This window comes from Elephas maximus, chromosome 3, assembly GCF_024166365.1.
Source record: "Elephas maximus indicus isolate mEleMax1 chromosome 3, mEleMax1 primary haplotype, whole genome shotgun sequence".
Lineage (NCBI taxonomy): Eukaryota > Metazoa > Chordata > Mammalia > Proboscidea > Elephantidae > Elephas > Elephas maximus.
Genome location: NC_064821.1, coordinates 188,885,371 through 188,906,195, shown reverse-complemented (window position 1 = coordinate 188,906,195; position 20,825 = coordinate 188,885,371). Strand labels below are relative to the sequence as shown.

At 43.2% G+C, this 20,825-nt stretch overlaps 1 long non-coding RNA gene across 3 annotated transcripts in view; it reads left to right on the top strand.

Annotated features, from left to right (window-relative positions):
* The window catches only part of LOC126073658 (uncharacterized), a 372,441-nt gene that overhangs the window by 25,656 nt on the left and 325,960 nt on the right, over positions 1–20,825 (top strand). The window lies entirely within an intron of this gene.

Here is a 20,825-nt window from a genome sequence, read left to right as displayed (position 1 = left end):
ACTAAAAATACATGTTTGTTCAAAGCTATTAACAAAAGAGATGAAAAGAACTGATGAATAAGTTCAAATTCTAACAAAATAAAACCTTATCTGAGGGGTAATCAAATGCAAAGTAAGTCTAGTTGTTTTCCTATCTTAAAGGGAATTCAAATTTATTGCTTCTCATCATATCATAGCCAGCAATTCTGTATAGGGAATTTTGTCCTTGTTGTGATCCAAGCTCTGAAAAGAATGTTGAAACGTAGTCTTTACTCAAGGCTGCACGGAATAACTCCAAGTGATTGTCATTAATGGCAAACTCTTGAAAAGGACTCTAGTCTAATATTTTTGACAGAAAACTTATAAACTAGAGCTTACGTGGTTAATAATTCTAAATTGGGCACTCATGTAAGTAAACCCAAATTCAAGAAAGAGAATACTAACAACCCTTCAAAAGACCCTTCATTTCCTTCACCACTAGAGGTAACTACTATCCTGACCCTTAATGTAATCACTTTGTTGCTTTTCTTTGTTTTTTGTATATTTTTTACACCAATATATCCAAATACAAAGTGTTGAGTCCATTCCGATTCATAATGACTCTATTGGACAGAGTAGATCTGCCCTGTAGAGATTCCAAGAAGCACCTGGTGGATTCAAACTGCTGAGCTTTTTGTTAGGAGATGTAGCACTTAACCATGAAGTTTTGTCGTGAAAAACAGGTGAAGTTGTGCACTAAAGATTAGTAAGTAAACTCAATGTAGCCCGTGTATACCTAGTGTAATGGTTAATCCGACCCTGATTCATGCCCCTGCTTTTCTTGCTCTGCTGTACTAAGCTTCTCATGTACTCCTGATATAAGATGAAGGGGCAGCTCTGCCAAAGCACAACTGCAGTGGAGCTTGGAGGCAGCAATTCCCAGACTGGCTTTTATAACTAAATAAAGCTACACCATTACAGCCTAGGCACTGCATCTAGTCCTCTGAACTAAGGAGTCCTCCTGTGAATATGAATTTTTCCAACACTGATGGTGACTGTAGGGTAATGCTATTCATCTATATGCAAATCTTCCCTAATGGAATCAGCTTTGCTCTTCCCCGAAGCATGCTGGTGCTGAATTTGGGATGGACTTGGGCTAAGGTACAAGGTCAGGAGGGGCATGACTGGGCCAGCGGCCAAGGCCGAAGAATACCTTAGCAACAAGAAGGAAAACATCTGGGCCATGGCGTGAAGTCCTTGGGAACACTGACTGCCCAAGGATGTGGAAGAAAACAATGAGCCTTGGTCCCAGCTGGAATGGTATATAAGATTGGGTCCCTTGGTAGGTGGTTGCAGAAAATGCTCCAGACAGCCACCCCTGGAGAAAGCAGCTGCTTGCCTGTGTCAGTAAGTTTCCCTGAAGGTATGAATCTGGAAAGGGGTATGTGTCAGTTCTTTTGATTATCTGCCAGGACACATAGCGAGGGTCTTTCCTTGCTGGGGCTGTCCCCCGACAAGTGATGTAGTCAGCGGAAATCCGAAGGGCACACCATGCCTTTCCTTGTTTGGGGAAAAGCAGGCTACTCTGGGGAAGACCAGAGGGTGGCCAGGTATGCATGCCCTGGGAACACTAGCCCAGGCTATTGATGCCTGGGGACCTGTGCTTGGGTATGGGGACACCCTGAAAATGCCACAGGATTGTTGCAATTACTACAGTCTTTGCATGTTGACAAAGAAAAGAAGGCTGTTCGTGTTTTGGTTCTGGGAGTTGTGTGACTGCTATTTTGGGAATGGCAATATTCATGGGAGGCCCCAAAGCAAAAACCAGATTGCCCTGCCAAGGCAGCTTGTGTGGGGTGGCTTCTACTGGCATCATTGAGAGGGGCATCCGATGCAGAGCCAGCCACTGGGGCCCTATTAAGGCAGCTAGAAGCAGAGCTGCAACTGGAGGATTTGTCCGTAGCATATTCCTCCTCCACTGCAATATTAGTGTCCCATTAGTGGAAGCAAGAGGCATCTTTGGGGGAAATCCCAGGGTGGCCAGCGATCTCTATGTGGGGAGGTCTGGCCAATAAGATTTTCTGTGGGAGAAATCCCGGATGGCCAGCGAAGCCTGGCTAGATCAGTCAGTAGAGCGTGAGACTGGAGCTACTTGAAGGGGATAAACAGGTCCCTGGCTCTGAGAACACCCTGTAACACCCAGTGCAAAGTAAGAGTTAAAACAGCAGGGAAAAAAGGGGGCGGGGGGGAAAGGGAGTCAAAAGCCCTTCAAGATAGCTTGTATTGAGTGACCTTGAAGAGAACTCAGAATTCAGTGATAGCTACCCGGCCAGGAAAACTGAACAGCAACCTAGCTGCAGCTGCAATGGTAAGGGGAAAATAAAAGTGGGGGGCCCACCTCCAGGTTACCAGGCAACTGGGCTGGACCCATGCTTGGGCTTGGTGTGGTGATGTGGCTCCACAAATGAGTGAGGGCTCTGCCAGCTTTTCCCAGACCTTCTTTCAGAAATGATTAAGAATGATTATTTCTTAATAGAGGATTAAGCCTGATTTCTTTGTCAGCAGCGAGGAGCAAAGGTCTTGTGTTACAATTAAAGTCCGGTGAGGTATACTTTTGGTCTGAGGTCACCATCATTGAGACACTTACACCAGCCTGACTATGGATAAGTCCCTTGGGACCCCTACAAGTCCTTATTGTATGTACTGATGAAGATAATGTATTAATGCACACCTTTGTAAACTTTTGCCTCTAAGTCCTGATGGGAATTGCTGTAGTTAGGGCCATAGTTAGAGGGCGCAAGTGACGTGGGCAATAGCTAATTGACTGGCCATTCAACCTGGCCACTGACAACCCTCGGACTGAGATAGAAAGCAAGCCCCAATAGAGATGAAACATCTGGACAAAAAATAAATAAATAAATAACAAAATCAGTTCTGCCCCTGAGAATTTTTGTTCCTTGTGTGGATAGTCATCAGAAAAGCCTCTATGCTGAGAGTGGGAAACAGCCAAAGAACAGACCGGCCTTAACCAGCAGACTGCAGAGGCTGAAGCACTGTCTGCTCCAGGGTAAAGAGGTGTGCAATCGACCAACTTCTGGATTTAAGAGAGGACCATCCATGGAGATTCAAAACACCCTCATAGACTGGGCCTACATGCATGGACTGCCACTGTCATCAGAAAACGCTGCATAGCACAGGAAAGCTGACTCTCCTACCAGACCCTGGCCAAGGCTAAAACCTGTACAGGGACAGATTCCCGAGCCAACAGGCAAGGGGGTTCTTGGCAGTTAAATCATAATGGGGCTTTTTATCTTATACAGAGGCTTCCACTGGATCTTGAATGAACTCTTCACACTCTTCTCACCCCAAGACATAGGGGCAATTGAATACTTCAACAGATAGGTTTAAGTAGCCGATAGGAGGGCAGAAGACAACCCCGGCCTGGACCATCCATCTCAGAAAAGCAGCCTGGGGTGTCAATGCAGCACTTCCCTGCAAGGGCATTTCTTATTTGTGCCATATGTTCTATCAAAATGTCTATTCTATAAAATGTGTTGCTTTGGTGTAGAATTGTTCCTGACAAAAGATCTGGGTTCCACAAAGGCATTGACCAGAGCCCATGAGAGGAGGCCAAGCCCAAGACTCCCCCCACTGAGGGGTGGGAGTGTCTCTCACCCTTTGACTAGGGGTGTGGCCAAGGTAAACCACAGGTATAGGAATCCCTCTGTTGGGTGTCAGGGGAACTGAGGCCACACATTTAAATGATTATACACTGGACCCCCACTAACAGCTATTGATGGGTACGTGGCTGGGGCTGTCAGGGTGTGTCAAGTCAAACTAGTGCTACAGATTGGAAGGCTACCTCCAAAGGCCTACAAAGTTAACCAGCTCTGATACAGGAATACATTCTGGGCAGAGATATCTTGTTGAGGCTGGAGCTATAGACCTCTGGTGAGTTCCATCTGCAAGTGAAAGCCGTAAAAGCTGTAGTAGAAGTTAAAGCTAAATGGTCCACTGTGCAGTTGCACTCCCCCGCTCGGGTCAGGACCCTTAAGCAGTACCACCTTCCTGGTGGGCACCTAGAAATCATTGAGGCCATGCAGGAGCTATACCCAGTGGGGATTCTGAGACCTGCCAAGAGCCCCTTCAGTAGTCCTGTCTAGACAATGTGCAAGCTGGATGGCTCCTGGAAAATGACAGTAGACTACTGGGAATTGAGTAAGGTGACTCCCCCTTATTTGCAGCTATATCCAACATCACACAGCTGTTGGAGCAAAAGGGGAGGCACTGGACACTTACCACTTTGTGCTTGACTTGGCTAATTCTTTCTTTAGCATCCCTCCACACTCAGACAGCCAGGACCAGTTTGCCTTCAGTTGGGAGGTGAGGCAGTGGACTTTCACCGTGCTCCCAAAAGGGTACCTGTGTAGTCCCACCATACACCGTGGCATGGTTGTCACTGGCCTCAAGTGGTGGAGTTTAAGAGATTAGGTGACCATATTCCACTGTATTGCTGATGTCATGCTGACCTCTGACTCATTTGCTTCTTTATAGACTGTAGCTTGTGAGGTAGTCAGGGGCCTTCAGTCACGGGGATGGGCAGTGAATGAGGGAAAAACACAGGGACCTGGTTTGTTGGTCAAATACTTGGGTCTTATCTAGTTGGGGAAGACACAAGTGATGCCTGAAGAAGTGATAGATAAAGCCCAAGCCTACCCCTATGCAGAAACTGTGAAGCAACTAAAGGCAATTGCCAGGCTCCTGGAGTACTAGCACCTACCAAGGGACCCAATCTTATATACCATTCCAGCTGGGACCAAGGCTCATTGTTTTCTTCCACATCCTTGGGCAGTCAGTGTTCCCAAGGACTTCACGCCATGGCCCAGATGTTTTCCTTCTTGTTGCTAAGGTATTCTTCGGCCTTGGCCGCTGGCCCAGTCATGCCCCTCCTGACCTTGTACCTTAGCCCAAGTCCATCCCAAATTCAGCACCAGCATGCTTCGGGGAAGAGCAAAGCTGATTCCATTAGGGAAGATTTGCATATAGATGAATAGCATTACCCTACAGTCACCATCAGTGTTGGAAAAATTCATATTCACAGGAGGACTCCTTAGTTCAGAGGACTAGATGCAGTGCCTAGGCTGTAATGGTGTAGCTTTATTTAGTTATAAAAGCCAGTCTGGGAATTGCTGCCTCCAAGCTCCACTGCAGTTGTGCTTTGGCAGAGCTGCCCCTTCATCTTATATCAGGAGTACATGAGAAGCTTAGTACAGCAGAGCAAGAAAAGCAGGGGCATGAATCAGGGTCGAATTAACCATTACACTAGGTATACACGGGCTACATTGAGTTTACTTACTAATCTTTAGTGCACAACTTCACCTGTTTTTCACGACAAAACTTCATGGTTAAGTGCTACATCTCCTAACAAAAAGCTCAGCAGTTTGAATCCACCAGGTGCTTCTTGGAATCTCTACAGGGCAGATCTACTCTGTCCAATAGAGTCATTATGAATCGGAATGGACTCAACACTTTGTATTTGGATATATTGGTGTAAAAAATATACAAAAAACAAAGAAAAGCAACAAAGTGATTACATTAAGGGTCAGGATAGTAGTTACCTCTAGTGGTGAAGGAAATGAAGGGTCTTTTGAAGGGTTGTTAGTATTCTCTTTCTTGAATTTGGGTTTACTTACATGAGTGCCCAATTTAGAATTATTAACCACGTAAGCTCTAGTTTATAAGTTTTCTGTCAAAAATATTAGACTAGAGTCCTTTTCAAGAGTTTGCCATTAATGACAATCACTTGGAGTTATTCCGTGCAGCCTTGAGTAAAGACTACGTTTCAACATTCTTTTCAGAGCTTGGATCACAACAAGGACAAAATTCCCTATACAGAATTGCTGGCTATGATATGATGAGAAGCAATAAATTTGAATTCCCTTTAAGATAGGAAAACAACTAGACTTACTTTGCATTTGATTACCCCTCAGATAAGGTTTTATTTTGTTAGAATTTGAACTTATTCATCAGTTCTTTTCATCTCTTTTGTTAATAGCTTTGAACAAACATGTATTTTTAGTTAAAATGCAATACACAGAAAAAAAATACATATGACCGTAGAGTATTATTACAAAAATTTAAGCATGTGAACGCCGGCCTAATACAGCTGACAAACCTTGGATGAATACCAAAATTATTACTATGTCCTACAGACCCAACCTCTCCAACCTCATTTGCTGACACTCTAATCTCCGTTGCTGTTTTTTTGCTGCTATATTGCTCTGCCCTGTAACTTTCTACTCCCTCTTATTGAAACAATCTATCCTAGATATACCCATACCTCACTCTTCTGTTCATTCATGTCTCTGCCCGAAATGTCACTGTGAAGAACATGTCTAAACAATCATCTCTCAAGTACACCTCATGGGTATCACTCTCAGCTCTCCTCCATGCGCCTCTGCAGCACTCTCATTTCCCCTACTTAAGAACAAGGACTCTGTTTGGGCACCAGTACCAGTATCTCCAACATGTAGAATATTGCCTAGCACATAATAGGCAAACAGAAAACATTTGTGAATCAGTTAAGTAATCTCTCCCTGTATATTGAGCTGAAGACATTCTTTTCCCCATTTTACAGAGAAGGAAATGATACCTGAGGTAGTTGAAGTAACTTCTTAGGTTCACACAAGCTAGGATGTTGTTGAAATGGGTTTAAAACCACTGAAATAGTTCTTTGATATACCCAATCCAAAAGACACATCTCAAGCAAGACTGAATTGAGTGATGGGAAAGCCTGAATCTAAGACTTCAATTCATCTGATGGACATTCATCTGATGTAGCTGAAGGAAGAGTGTAAAAATGCAAAATGAAAACAAAAGCAATGTAGGCTCAACCACGAAACATGTACTTTATTGAAGAAGGAGAAACAGGACAAACTCTTTATAGGATAGAGATCACTGCCTAAATTAGATAACAGATGCCAAAGAGAGATCAGGCAAAGCTTCAATGCAAGAATGTAGATGTTGAACCTGTTCCTCATTTTCCAGTGACATGATATCAACTTCAGGATCTAAGCCTTCTCTCCATCAGCTCTTGTCTCAGAAGGAAGCCTTTTCTCCATCAGCTCTTGTCTCAGAAGGAAGGTTAGGGAAGATGTAGTCTGTCACCATGGCTGAGGGAGGAGGATGGAGTCCAGAGACTGGGAAGAGCCACTGGATCACATCATTTCATGATTCTGATGAATTCTGGTGTTGTTACTTGATTTTGGGTACACACTTCTGCTGGCAGGGTTGGAGTGGCAACACAGGAGGGCATTACTGCTGGCATGGTGGAGGAGGGCAACACACAGGTGGGCATGGCGGAGGAGGACAACACACAGGTGGGCATGGTGGAGGAGGGCAACACACAGGTGGGCATGGCGGAGGAAGGCAACACACAGGTGGGCATGGCTCAGGGCACTTAGGTGGGCACACCACAGGGCACTTAGGTGGGCACACCACAGGAGGTGGCAGGCAGGGCTGCTTACACTGCTGCTGATAGTAAGACATCTTTCCGGAGTCTCTGGGAATCTGAAAATCAACGCATAACAGTGTTGACTGTAGTGACACTCTTGCTGGCTAAGCAAGGCAGTATCCTTTGAATGAGTTCAGTCAATATTCATCTAGTCCCCAACAAAATATTCATAACTCTGTAGCTTTTCCCTCTTCCCTCTTAGCATCGTTTCCTGCTATGGATTGAATTGTGTTTCCCAAATATATCAGTTGGAATTCTCACGCCTATACCTATGGTGAAAACCCTGGTGGCATAGTGGATAAGAGCTACAGCCACTAAGCCAACGGTGGGCAGTTCAAATCCTCAGGGGCTCTTTGGAAACTCTGTGGGGCAATTCTTTTCTGTTCTATATGTCACTGGAAGTCAGAATCCACTCAACCGCTACTGGTTATACCTATGTTTGTAATTCTATTTAGAAATAGAGTTTTCTTTGTCATGTTAATCAAAGCATACCTGAGTGAAGTGGCTTCCAAGTCTAATCGCTTCCGATGTATAAAAAAGATCAGATTAGACCCAGAGATGCATACACAGGGGAAGACAGGCGTCCCTTGAGGATCATCTATAAGTCAAACAACCAAGGAACACCCAGGCCTACAAACAAGGAATGTCTCAACAGGGCCGAGACCCTGACTTGGACTCTTAGCCTCCAGAATTGCAAGAATATAAAATCTTGTTCTTTAAAGCCAGGTATTTGTGGTATTTCTGTTATGGCAGAGCAGAAAACTAAGACACTTCCCATCATCTCTCATTCTTTTTTGGCTTTTTTCTCACTCTACCATTTCTAAAAACATAAATATATCCTATATCGACGTAGCACTAGGTAGGGCTGAATTTAAATGTTATCTAGAGAAAGGATACCCGACTTGTAAACTTCTCAGCAATCCCAAAACAAATTGCTACCAATATCATCTGCCATGAAACCCTGACTGAAAGCCTAACTGATCTTGCCATGGGTTCTTTGGGAAAAACTGCAAATGCTCAAATGAAGTTCTAAGGGCTAGTACCCAGAGAAGCAAATCTTTGGAAACAAACTGAAATGTGGGACATAACTTCATTTCTTATTCCTTATTCTTCTTCCTATATGACTGCCCCTTTATCTTCATTTCCCATATGAACGTCAACAAAGCTCACCAAAGAGAAGCTAAAATATCATGTAATGACACCTGCCCTCCACAAAATTTATCGTCTTGATTTCCACAAAGCTTAAGCATTATTTTCTAAAACAAAAGAATCCACCACCAGTTAAAATCCTTATACTGCCCAATTATCCAAAAATGCCCTGCAAGTATTGCACTCACCACGGTCTCAAAGCCAGTGCCCAACTGAGTGTCAGTAGGATGGCAGCAGGCTGGTAGAGTGTCCTTTTATAAGAGCTAGCCACCCATTTACAAGGGGAAGTGGGACGATGTACTGATTTCTCAACCAAAATGCCATCTGCATGCAATTCCAAAAATGACTTACCACACTCATGCTGATTATCACAAAACTTCCTCATCCACCATCCTCCTCACCTGGGCAAATGCACAGTGATTCACTTGAGACTTTGTCTTAGAAGATGGAGCCAGTGTCATGTGGCATGTGAGGAATATGGGGGTTCTCCAACTGAAAGCTGGTAGAGTGTTTGTCTTCCCACAAATCCCCAAACACCGGGTTCCTTGTATATAAAATTTGCCTCCCTGTTCACCCTCCTCCCCAGCATCCAGCTTTGTCCCTGGGATGCAAAAAGTATGCTTTACCAAGTCTGATCTGAACACATTTACTCGTCACCAAAAATTTTTATTTTTAATGCATTTCACCCTCTTCGACGGCCTTTAGTTTTTAGGCCTCTTTTCTTGATCACTAATAGGCTTTAACAAGACCAGTGTCATCTTTCAGATATCTAGGCCATTAGAGTCACATGCTGGGGCTTTCCCTATGTCTCCATGTAGGGCAGATTTACATACTGACCTGTATCTATGGCCCTTATGACCATTAGCCTCTGTGGTCTATCAGAAACCCAAATTCTTTTTCTCCCATTTTCTTAAAACAACAGTTCAATATCTGAGCTGCATCCACTTAGAAGCTTTTGCCTTCATACTTCTAAAATACTTGGTGCTGATTTCCCCAACATAATTCAATCCAGTTGTCTTCCTCTCTGGTAGTCAATGTTTAAGCAGTATTTAGTGTTACACGCTACTAATTTGTTAACCTCCCTAGAGCCTATTTTCATCAGATCGAAATTACAAACGGCAATAATATCACCTCAAACGGTTGGTATAAAAAACTAAATGAGAATATGTACCTAAATACCTAGCATAATACACATTACATACTGACTTCTAAAGGATTATTGACAAGGTATAAAAATAATTATCCATAATAATTAACCAGCAGTCACACAAATGTTCAGATACGTCTTCAGGTAAACTGTGAGGCATTGGCAGGTTCTAAAGCAGTTTGGAAGGCACAAACTCAAAAACATCCTCAATGTCTACACATTCTTTCCAGTAAGAATACGCCTTCCAAATTTCTGGTAGGGGCATTCAATGCCTATGCCTTTCTCTGAAAGACCTTCAATACAACGATTACTGTAGTTCTCAACTGGAGTATGTTAGTGGACTAGAAAAATAAAATATTTTCTTTTGACTGTATATGAGAGGAATTCCTTAAGAACAAGCGTAACTTAGCCTGGCAAATTGAAGATGAAAACACAGAGCTCTTTTTTCTCTCATGATATCCAGGAAAGGACAGCATGGGGCAGCTGTTTCTCCATAGCACTACCAGACACAGAACTAATTTCAGCAGGCTACTAATCTTGTTTGCAATTAGGAAAGTGACTGTTTTCAGAGGTGCCAGAAGGAACAGGGATGTCTTTGGAACATGTGAGGGACTCATACAACATGCTATTTCATATAGAAATTCTAGGAATTAGAAGTGGCATGTGCTCTGGATACAGGAAATGATTCAGGAATACAAGACATTAAACAGATTTATCAACTTTAGACTTGCTTGTCTTGTCTCCTTTGGGGTTCCTAATTCAGGCATTAATATTGGATTCCAAAGTCATCTGATAAGTCATTGGGTTTATAAATAAAGTATGGTGGAATTCAGGCGGTGGGGGGTTGATTTTCTTAAGAAAAGAATTACTAATGAACATTTACAACCCTAGAGACAAAAATAATTATCCCTGGTTATAAAAAACAAAGAATCAAAGGGAAGATTGTTCATTCCTGTCAAAACTGTGAGCGCCTGAAGTGTTTGTAGAAATTAGATCTTTGCAAATCATGTACTAGTTACAAGAAGGGTACTGGCAGCTCTCCAATAAACTTGTTATTGTTACTTGCCAGTCCAGTCCATTCCAATTTATGGTGACCCATGTGTGCAGAGTAGAGCTCTTTCTTTAAGAGGTGGATTGCAAGGCCTGTCTTCTAAGATGCCTCTTCCTGGGTTCGAACCACAAACCTTTCAGGTCAGTAGTGCCACACAAACTTTTTGCACCACCCACGGACTTCATGACACCTAACGAAATTAATAATACGTACTTAATATTATCTAATAGTGGAATGACTTCAAATTTCTTCATTTTTCTCAAAATCAATTACCTACAGTACTTTTTCTATCTAATATCTCTCTTTAAATCTAGAACAGTCTCCAACACCACCCGCTTTATTTTCCTAATATTTGGTTGTTGGTAAGACCGGACCAGTTTTCTCCCTAATATCCCACCTTCTGGGCTTGTTTCATTGGTTATTTTGGTTTTACTTAATTTGTGCTTCTATTTTCCCCTCTAAATTGGAATTTAGACCTAAACTGCAAATCTCGCTAAGTGAAAGAAGCTAATTCCAAAACACTACATAATGTAGAGGTCCATTTATATAACATTGTGGAAGATGCAAAACTCCAGGGACAGAAAACTGAACAGAGTATGCCAGGGACTGGGACCAGGAGGAGAAAGGTTACGTAAAAGAAATAGAGAAATTTGAAATTACACCTTAATAAAAATTTATGTCTTATAATAAGACTAAATGGGTGTGGGAATATAACATTCTTAAGGACCAAAAGTCTTCTTATTGCAAAAATGTCAGCTTTGCTCAACCTAATCAATATAGCATAGGTGTCTCAGGGAGATAAATACTCAACTTTCAAAACAAGCCATACCAACATGGCTTCAGTCCCACAAGTCTACTAAAAATACTCCTTCTAAGTTCTACTATATCTTTCCAACCAGCAAATTAAATGAGTATTTCCCAGTTTTTATCTTCCTGGACTTCTCGTCTGAATTTCACAATGTTTTTTCAACCAACCTATCTTTCTTTAAACTTTCTACTTGTTGTTTTCCATGACATCTGTTTTCCCGATTTTCCTAAACGTGTGCCTGCTCTTTTTTCCCCACGGTTTCAATTTCTTTCTCCAAATGTCAAATGGTTCCCTGGCCCATGACTCCTACCACTTTATGCATTCTCCGGTTATGATCCCAACGACTCTTTTAATTTAACACCCACAAGTCTGTCGTTCACTCCTACATCTCCATTTGCATAGATGAGCTACTAGATTGCACTGTCTTGATTGTTATAGCCTTGGAATCACTTATGTCCTATTACCAGCTGGTTTGGGCTGTTACCAGATATATAAGCCTAAGAGTCCATTCACTATTCTTGAGTAGAATCTGATTTGGGGTCATCAAGTGTGTGGTGCAGACTGTCACCTATCCACCTAGAGAAGTAGTGGTGATAGTTGTGTGCACCAAATTCTGGGGGAGCAGGGTTTCACACTCCAAGGGGGGCAGGATGCTGACAGGCTTCCCCCAAGTGTCAGTGAGGTAGGTGTGTCTCTATTCCTAAAGCACTTTGGTGGGTGGGCTCTGCAGCTGTACCTTAGGCCCCCAATGCAAGTACCTCCTCTACAGATTGCTAGGTGTCATCATCCTTAGATGCCTAAGGCAAGAGGCTAGGTGGTCTGGGGGAGCTTCAGCCCTCAGTTCCCTGTTGTGGGTCAGTGAGGGCTCTGTTGAATACGCAGAGACATCAGACCTGGGAAACTTGTCTTTCCAGTAATCCGCTAAAACAGTTACAGTCAGATCCCTATCAGAATTGCCTTTGCATTATAATAGCCATCTTGTTCCCCGTAGGGATGAAAGCCCAAGACTGTGGATCACATACGTTTGGCTGGAGCTGGTTCTGTATTTTTTGTCCACTTAGGGAAGGATTTTTGGTCCCTGGGTATTTTGTAGCTCCTTCTCTCAGGCCAGAAGAACGGGTTAGGAAAAGACCAAAAAAAAGGAAAACCCGCAGTGTACTTCACTCTCTGGCTCCGGAAATCCCAATGTTAATGAAGCTGCCTGGGAGTGGGAGGGGAGGGTTCAGATAAATAGGAGAGAGTAGCACCCTGGAACTTAGACAAAGTTACTTATCTTGTTTGGTGATTACTGTTTTATCTGAGATTCCTGAGGGGTGTGTAGCCTGTGTGCACTGGCTGGGTCGAGATTGCCCCCGAGGGTCAGGCCCACATCCTGTGTTTGTGCTGTCTCAGAAACCGTGGTCACTTCTTGCGCTCCCAATCCAAAGCCCAGCGCCAAGTTTCCCTGGCTGGGACGCCGTACTCCAGGCTCCAAAACCAGTCGCTGCCTCCCGGTGACTTCTCCTCCTGTCAGCCGCATCGCTGCGCTGCCTGCCTGCACTGGCTGGGCTTACCCCGATGTCACTTCTGGGGGCTAGGGCTGCGTCCCGTGTTTGCGCCTTTTCAGGATGCCGTGCTCGGCTCCCCTGTGCCCAGTCCAAAGCCCGGCACAAAGGTTTCCTGACTGGGACGCTTGCTCCAGGCTCCGAAAAGAGTCGCTACTTCCCCGTGGTTGTTCGTTCTCAGTCTCCGTCACTCAGGTCAACTCTTTAGATCTGTGTTTGATGGTCAGGGTTTGTAGATTGTCATGTATGTGATCGATTCACTTGTGTTTCCGAGTCTTTGTTGCAAGAGGGATCTGAGGTAGCTTCTACCTAGTCAGCCATCTTGGCCCTGCCTCCTGACACTCTCATCTTCATTGCTGTTTTTTTGCTACTACATTTCTCTGCCATGGACATTGCTTTTTCCCTTTATTGGAACAATCTATTTCCTCTTATTGGAACAACTTATACTAGATATACCCATGGCTCACACTTCTGTTCATTCATCCCTCTGCCCAAAATGTCACTGTGGAAGAACCTCTCTAAACAATCTTCTCTCAAGTACACCTCATGGGTATCACTATCAGGTCTCCTCCCTGCCCTCTGCAGCACTCTCATTTCTCCTACTTAAGGACAAGGAGTCTGTTTAGTCACCACTACCTGTATCTCCAGCATGTAGAATATTGCCTAGGACATAATAGGCAAACAGAAAACATTTGTGAATCAGTTAAGTAATCTCTCCCTGTATATTGAGCTGAAGACATACTTTTCCCCATTTTACAGAGAAGGAAATGATACCTGAGGTAGTTGAAGTAACTTCTTAGGTTCACACAAGCTAGGATGTTGTTGAAATGGGTTTAAAACCACTGAAATAGTTCTTTGATATACCCAATCCAAAAGACACATCTCAAGCAAGACTGAATTGAGTGATGGGAAAGCCTGAATCTAAGACTTCAATTCATCTGATGGACATTCATCTGATGTAGCTGAAGGAAGAGTGTAAAAATGCAAAATGAAAACAAAAGCAATGTAGGCTCAACCACGAAACATGTACTTTATTGAAGAAGGAGAAACAGGACAAACTCTTTATAGGATAGAGATCACTGCCTAAATTAGATAACAGATGCCAAAGAGAGATCAGGCAAAGCTTCAATGCAAGAATGTAGATGTTGAACCTGTTCCTCATTTTCCAGTGACATGATATCAACTTCAGGATCTAAGCCTTCTCTCCATCAGCTCTTGTCTCAGAAGGAAGCCTTTTCTCCATCAGCTCTTGTCTCAGAAGGAAGGTTAGGGAAGATGTAGTCTGTCACCATGGCTGAGGGAGGAGGATGGAGTCCAGAGACTGGGAAGAGCCACTGGATCACATCATTTCATGATTCTGATGAATTCTGGTGTTGTTACTTGATTTTGGGTACACACTTCTGCTGGCAGGGTTGGAGTGGCAACACAGGAGGGCATTACTGCTGGCATGGTGGAGGAGGGCAACACACAGGTGGGCATGGCGGAGGAGGACAACACACAGGTGGGCATGGTGGAGGAGGGCAACACACAGGTGGGCATGGCGGAGGAAGGCAACACACAGGTGGGCATGGCTCAGGGCACTTAGGTGGGCACACCACAGGGCACTTAGGTGGGCACACCACAGGAGGTGGCAGGCAGGGCTGCTTACACTGCTGCTGATAGTAAGACATCTTTCCGGAGTCTCTGGGAATCTGAAAATCAACGCATAACAGTGTTGACTGTAGTGACACTCTTGCTGGCTAAGCAAGGCAGTATCCTTTGAATGAGTTCAGTCAATATTCATCTAGTCCCCAACAAAATATTCATAACTCTGTAGCTTTTCCCTCTTCCCTCTTAGCATCGTTTCCTGCTATGGATTGAATTGTGTTTCCCAAATATATCAGTTGGAATTCTCACGCCTATACCTATGGTGAAAACCCTGGTGGCATAGTGGATAAGAGCTACAGCCACTAAGCCAACGGTGGGCAGTTCAAATCCTCAGGGGCTCTTTGGAAACTCTGTGGGGCAATTCTTTTCTGTTCTATATGTCACTGGAAGTCAGAATCCACTCAACCGCTACTGGTTATACCTATGTTTGTAATTCTATTTAGAAATAGAGTTTTCTTTGTCATGTTAATCAAAGCATACCTGAGTGAAGTGGCTTCCAAGTCTAATCGCTTCCGATGTATAAAAAAGATCAGATTAGACCCAGAGATGCATACACAGGGGAAGACAGGCGTCCCTTGAGGATCATCTATAAGTCAAACAACCAAGGAACACCCAGGCCTACAAACAAGGAATGTCTCAACAGGGCTGAGACCCTGACTTGGACTCTTAGCCTCCAGAATTGCAAGAATATAAAATCCTGTTCTTTAAAGCCAGGTATTTGTGGTATTTCTGTTATGGCAGAGCAGAAAACTAAGACACTTCCCATCATCTCTCATTCTTTTTTGGCTTTTTTCTCACTCTACCATTTCTAAAAACATAAATATATCCTATATCGACGTAGCACTAGGTAGGGCTGAATTTAAATGTTATCTAGAGAAAGGATACCCGACTTGTAAACTTCTCAGCAATCCCAAAACAAATTGCTACCAATATCATCTGCCATGAAACCCTGACTGAAAGCCTAACTGATCTTGCCATGGGTTCTTTGGGAAAAACTGCAAATGCTCAAATGAAGTTCTAAGGGCTAGTACCCAGAGAAGCAAATCTTTGGAAACAAACTGAAATGTGGGACATAACTTCATTTCTTATTCCTTATTCTTCTTCCTATATGACTGCCCCTTTATCTTCATTTCCCATATGAACGTCAACAAAGCTCACCAAAGAGAAGCTAAAATATCATGTAATGACACCTGCCCTCCACAAAATTTATCGTCTTGATTTCCACAAAGCTTAAGCATTATTTTCTAAAACAAAAGAATCCACCACCAGTTAAAATCCTTATACTGCCCAATTATCCAAAAATGCCCTGCAAGTATTGCACTCACCACGGTCTCAAAGCCAGTGCCCAACTGAGTGTCAGTAGGATGGCAGCAGGCTGGTAGAGTGTCCTTTTATAAGAGCTAGCCACCCATTTACAAGGGGAAGTGGGACGATGTACTGATTTCTCAACCAAAATGCCATCTGCATGCAATTCCAAAAATGACTTACCACACTCATGCTGATTATCACAAAACTTCCTCATCCACCATCCTCCTCACCTGGGCAAATGCACAGTGATTCACTTGAGACTTTGTCTTAGAAGATGGAGCCAGTGTCATGTGGCATGTGAGGAATATGGGGGTTCTCCAACTGAAAGCTGGTAGAGTGTTTGTCTTCCCACAAATCCCCAAACACCGGGTTCCTTGTATATAAAATTTGCCTCCCTGTTCACCCTCCTCCCCAGCATCCAGCTTTGTCCCTGGGATGCAAAAAGTATGCTTTACCAAGTCTGATCTGAACACATTTACTCGTCACCAAAAATTTTTATTTTTAATGCATTTCACCCTCTTCGACGGCCTTTAGTTTTTAGGCCTCTTTTCTTGATCACTAATAGGCTTTAACAAGACCAGTGTCATCTTTCAGATATCTAGGCCATTAGAGTCACATGCTGGGGCTTTCCCTATGTCTCCATGTAGGGCAGATTTACATACTGACCTGTATCTATGGCCCTTATGACCATTAGCCTCTGTGGTCTATCAGAAACCCAAATTCTTTTTCTCCCATTTTCTTAAAACAACAGTTCAATATCTGAGCTGCATCCACTTAGAAGCTTTTGCCTTCATACTTCTAAAATACTTGGTGCTGATTTCCCCAACATAATTCAATCCAGTTGTCTTCCTCTCTGGTATTCAATGTTTAAGCAGTATTTAGTGTTACACGCTACTAATTTGTTAACCTCCCTAGAGCCTATTTTCATCAGATCGAAATTACAAACGGCAATAATATCACCTCAAACGGTTGGTATAAAAAACTAAATGAGAATATGTACCTAAATACCTAGCATAATACACATTACATACTGACTTCTAAAGGATTATTGACAAGGTATAAAAATAATTATCCATAATAATTAACCAGCAGTCACACAAATGTTCAGATACGTCTTCAGGTAAACTGTGAGGCATTGGCAGGTTCTAAAGCAGTTTGGAAGGCACAAACTCAAAAACATCCTCAATGTCTACACATTCTTTCCAGTAAGAATACGCCTTCCAAATTTCTGGTAGGGGCATTCAATGCCTATGCCTTTCTCTGAAAGACCTTCAATACAACGATTACTGTAGTTCTCAACTGGAGTATGTTAGTGGACTAGAAAAATAAAATATTTTCTTTTGACTGTATATGAGAGGAATTCCTTAAGAACAAGCGTAACTTAGCCTGGCAAATTGAAGATGAAAACACAGAGCTCTTTTTTCTCTCATGATATCCAGGAAAGGACAGCATGGGGCAGCTGTTTCTCCATAGCACTACCAGACACAGAACTAATTTCAGCAGGCTACTAATCTTGTTTGCAATTAGGAAAGTGACTGTTTTCAGAGGTGCCAGAAGGAACAGGGATGTCTTTGGAACATGTGAGGGACTCATACAACATGCTATTTCATATAGAAATTCTAGGAATTAGAAGTGGCATGTGCTCTGGATACAGGAAATGATTCAGGAATACAAGACATTAAACAGATTTATCAACTTTAGACTTGCTTGTCTTGTCTCCTTTGGGGTTCCTAATTCAGGCATTAATATTGGATTCCAAAGTCATCTGATAAGTCATTGGGTTTATAAATAAAGTATGGTGGAATTCAGGCGGTGGGGGGTTGATTTTCTTAAGAAAAGAATTACTAATGAACATTTACAACCCTAGAGACAAAAATAATTATCCCTGGTTATAAAAAACAAAGAATCAAAGGGAAGATTGTTCATTCCTGTCAAAACTGTGAGCGCCTGAAGTGTTTGTAGAAATTAGATCTTTGCAAATCATGTACTAGTTACAAGAAGGGTACTGGCAGCTCTCCAATAAACTTGTTATTGTTACTTGCCAGTCCAGTCCATTCCAATTTATGGTGACCCATGTGTGCAGAGTAGAGCTCTTTCTTTAAGAGGTGGATTGCAAGGCCTGTCTTCTAAGATGCCTCTTCCTGGGTTCGAACCACAAACCTTTCAGGTCAGTAGTGCCACACAAACTTTTTGCACCACCCACGGACTTCATGACACCTAACGAAATTAATAATACGTACTTAATATTATCTAATAGTGGAATGACTTCAAATTTCTTCATTTTTCTCAAAATCAATTACCTACAGTACTTTTTCTATCTAATATCTCTCTTTAAATCTAGAACAGTCTCCAACACCACCCGCTTTATTTTCCTAATATTTGGTTGTTGGTAAGACCGGACCAGTTTTCTCCCTAATATCCCACCTTCTGGGCTTGTTTCATTGGTTATTTTGGTTTTACTTAATTTGTGCTTCTATTTTCCCCTCTAAATTGGAATTTAGACCTAAACTGCAAATCTCGCTAAGTGAAAGAAGCTAATTCCAAAACACTACATAATGTAGAGGTCCATTTATATAACATTGTGGAAGATGCAAAACTCCAGGGACAGAAAACTGAACAGAGTATGCCAGGGACTGGGACCAGGAGGAGAAAGGTTACGTAAAAGAAATAGAGAAATTTGAAATTACACCTTAATAAAAATTTATGTCTTATAATAAGACTAAATGGGTGTGGGAATATAACATTCTTAAGGACCAAAAGTCTTCTTATTGCAAAAATGTCAGCTTTGCTCAACCTAATCAATATAGCATAGGTGTCTCAGGGAGATAAATACTCAACTTTCAAAACAAGCCATACCAACATGGCTTCAGTCCCACAAGTCTACTAAAAATACTCCTTCTAAGTTCTACTATATCTTTCCAACCAGCAAATTAAATGAGTATTTCCCAGTTTTTATCTTCCTGGACTTCTCGTCTGAATTTCACAATGTTTTTTCAACCAACCTATCTTTCTTTAAACTTTCTACTTGTTGTTTTCCATGACATCTGTTTTCCCGATTTTCCTAAACGTGTGCCTGCTCTTTTTTCCCCACGGTTTCAATTTCTTTCTCCAAATGTCAAATGGTTCCCTGGCCCATGACTCCTACCACTTTATGCATTCTCCGGTTATGATCCCAACGACTCTTTTAATTTAACACCCACAAGTCTGTCGTTCACTCCTACATCTCCATTTGCATAGATGAGCTACTAGATTGCACTGTCTTGATTGTTATAGCCTTGGAATCACTTATGTCCTATTACCAGCTGGTTTGGGCTGTTACCAGATATATAAGCCTAAGAGTCCATTCACTATTCTTGAGTAGAATCTGATTTGGGGTCATCAAGTGTGTGGTGCAGACTGTCACCTATCCACCTAGAGAAGTAGTGGTGATAGTTGTGTGCACCAAATTCTGGGGGAGCAGGGTTTCACACTCCAAGGGGGGCAGGATGCTGACAGGCTTCCCCCAAGTGTCAGTGAGGTAGGTGTGTCTCTATTCCTAAAGCACTTTGGTGGGTGGGCTCTGCAGCTGTACCTTAGGCCCCCAATGCAAGTACCTCCTCTACAGATTGCTAGGTGTCATCATCCTTAGATGCCTAAGGCAAGAGGCTAGGTGGTCTGGGGGAGCTTCAGCCCTCAGTTCCCTGTTGTGGGTCAGTGAGGGCTCTGTTGAATACGCAGAGACATCAGACCTGGGAAACTTGTCTTTCCAGTAATCCGCTAAAACAGTTACAGTCAGATCCCTATCAGAATTGCCTTTGCATTATAATAGCCATCTTGTTCCCCGTAGGGATGAAAGCCCAAGACTGTGGATCACATACGTTTGGCTGGAGCTGGTTCTGTATTTTTTGTCCACTTAGGGAAGGATTTTTGGTCCCTGGGTATTTTGTAGCTCCTTCTCTCAGGCCAGAAGAACGGGTTAGGAAAAGACCAAAAAAAAGGAAAACCCGCAGTGTACTTCACTCTCTGGCTCCGGAAATCCCAATGTTAATGAAGCTGCCTGGGAGTGGGAGGGGAGGGTTCAGATAAATAGGAGAGAGTAGCACCCTGGAACTTAGACAAAGTTACTTATCTTGTTTGGTGATTACTGTTTTATCTGAGATTCCTGAGGGGTGTGTAGCCTGTGTGCACTGGCTGGGTCGAGATTGCCCCCGAGGGTCAGGCCCACATCCTGTGTTTGTGCTGTCTCAGAAACCGTGGTCACTTCTTGCGCTGCCAATCCAAAGCCCAGCGCCAAGTTTCCCTGGCTGGGACGCCGTACTCCAGGCTCCAAAACCAGTCGCTGCCTCCCGGTGACTTCTCCTCCTGTCAGCCGCATCGCTGCGCTGCCTGCCTGCACTGGCTGGGCTTACCCCGATGTCACTTCTGGGGGCTAGGGCTGCGTCCCGTGTTTGCGCCTTTTCAGGATGCCGTGCTCGGCTCCCCTGTGCCCAGTCCAAAGCCCGGCACAAAGGTTTCCTGACTGGGACGCTTGCTCCAGGCTCCGAAAAGAGTCGCTACTTCCCCGTGGTTGTTCGTTCTCAGTCTCCGTCACTCAGGTCAACTCTTTAGATCTGTGTTTGATGGTCAGGGTTTGTAGATTGTCATGTATGTGATCGATTCACTTGTGTTTCCGAGTCTTTGTTGCAAGAGGGATCTGAGGTAGCTTCTACCTAGTCAGCCAT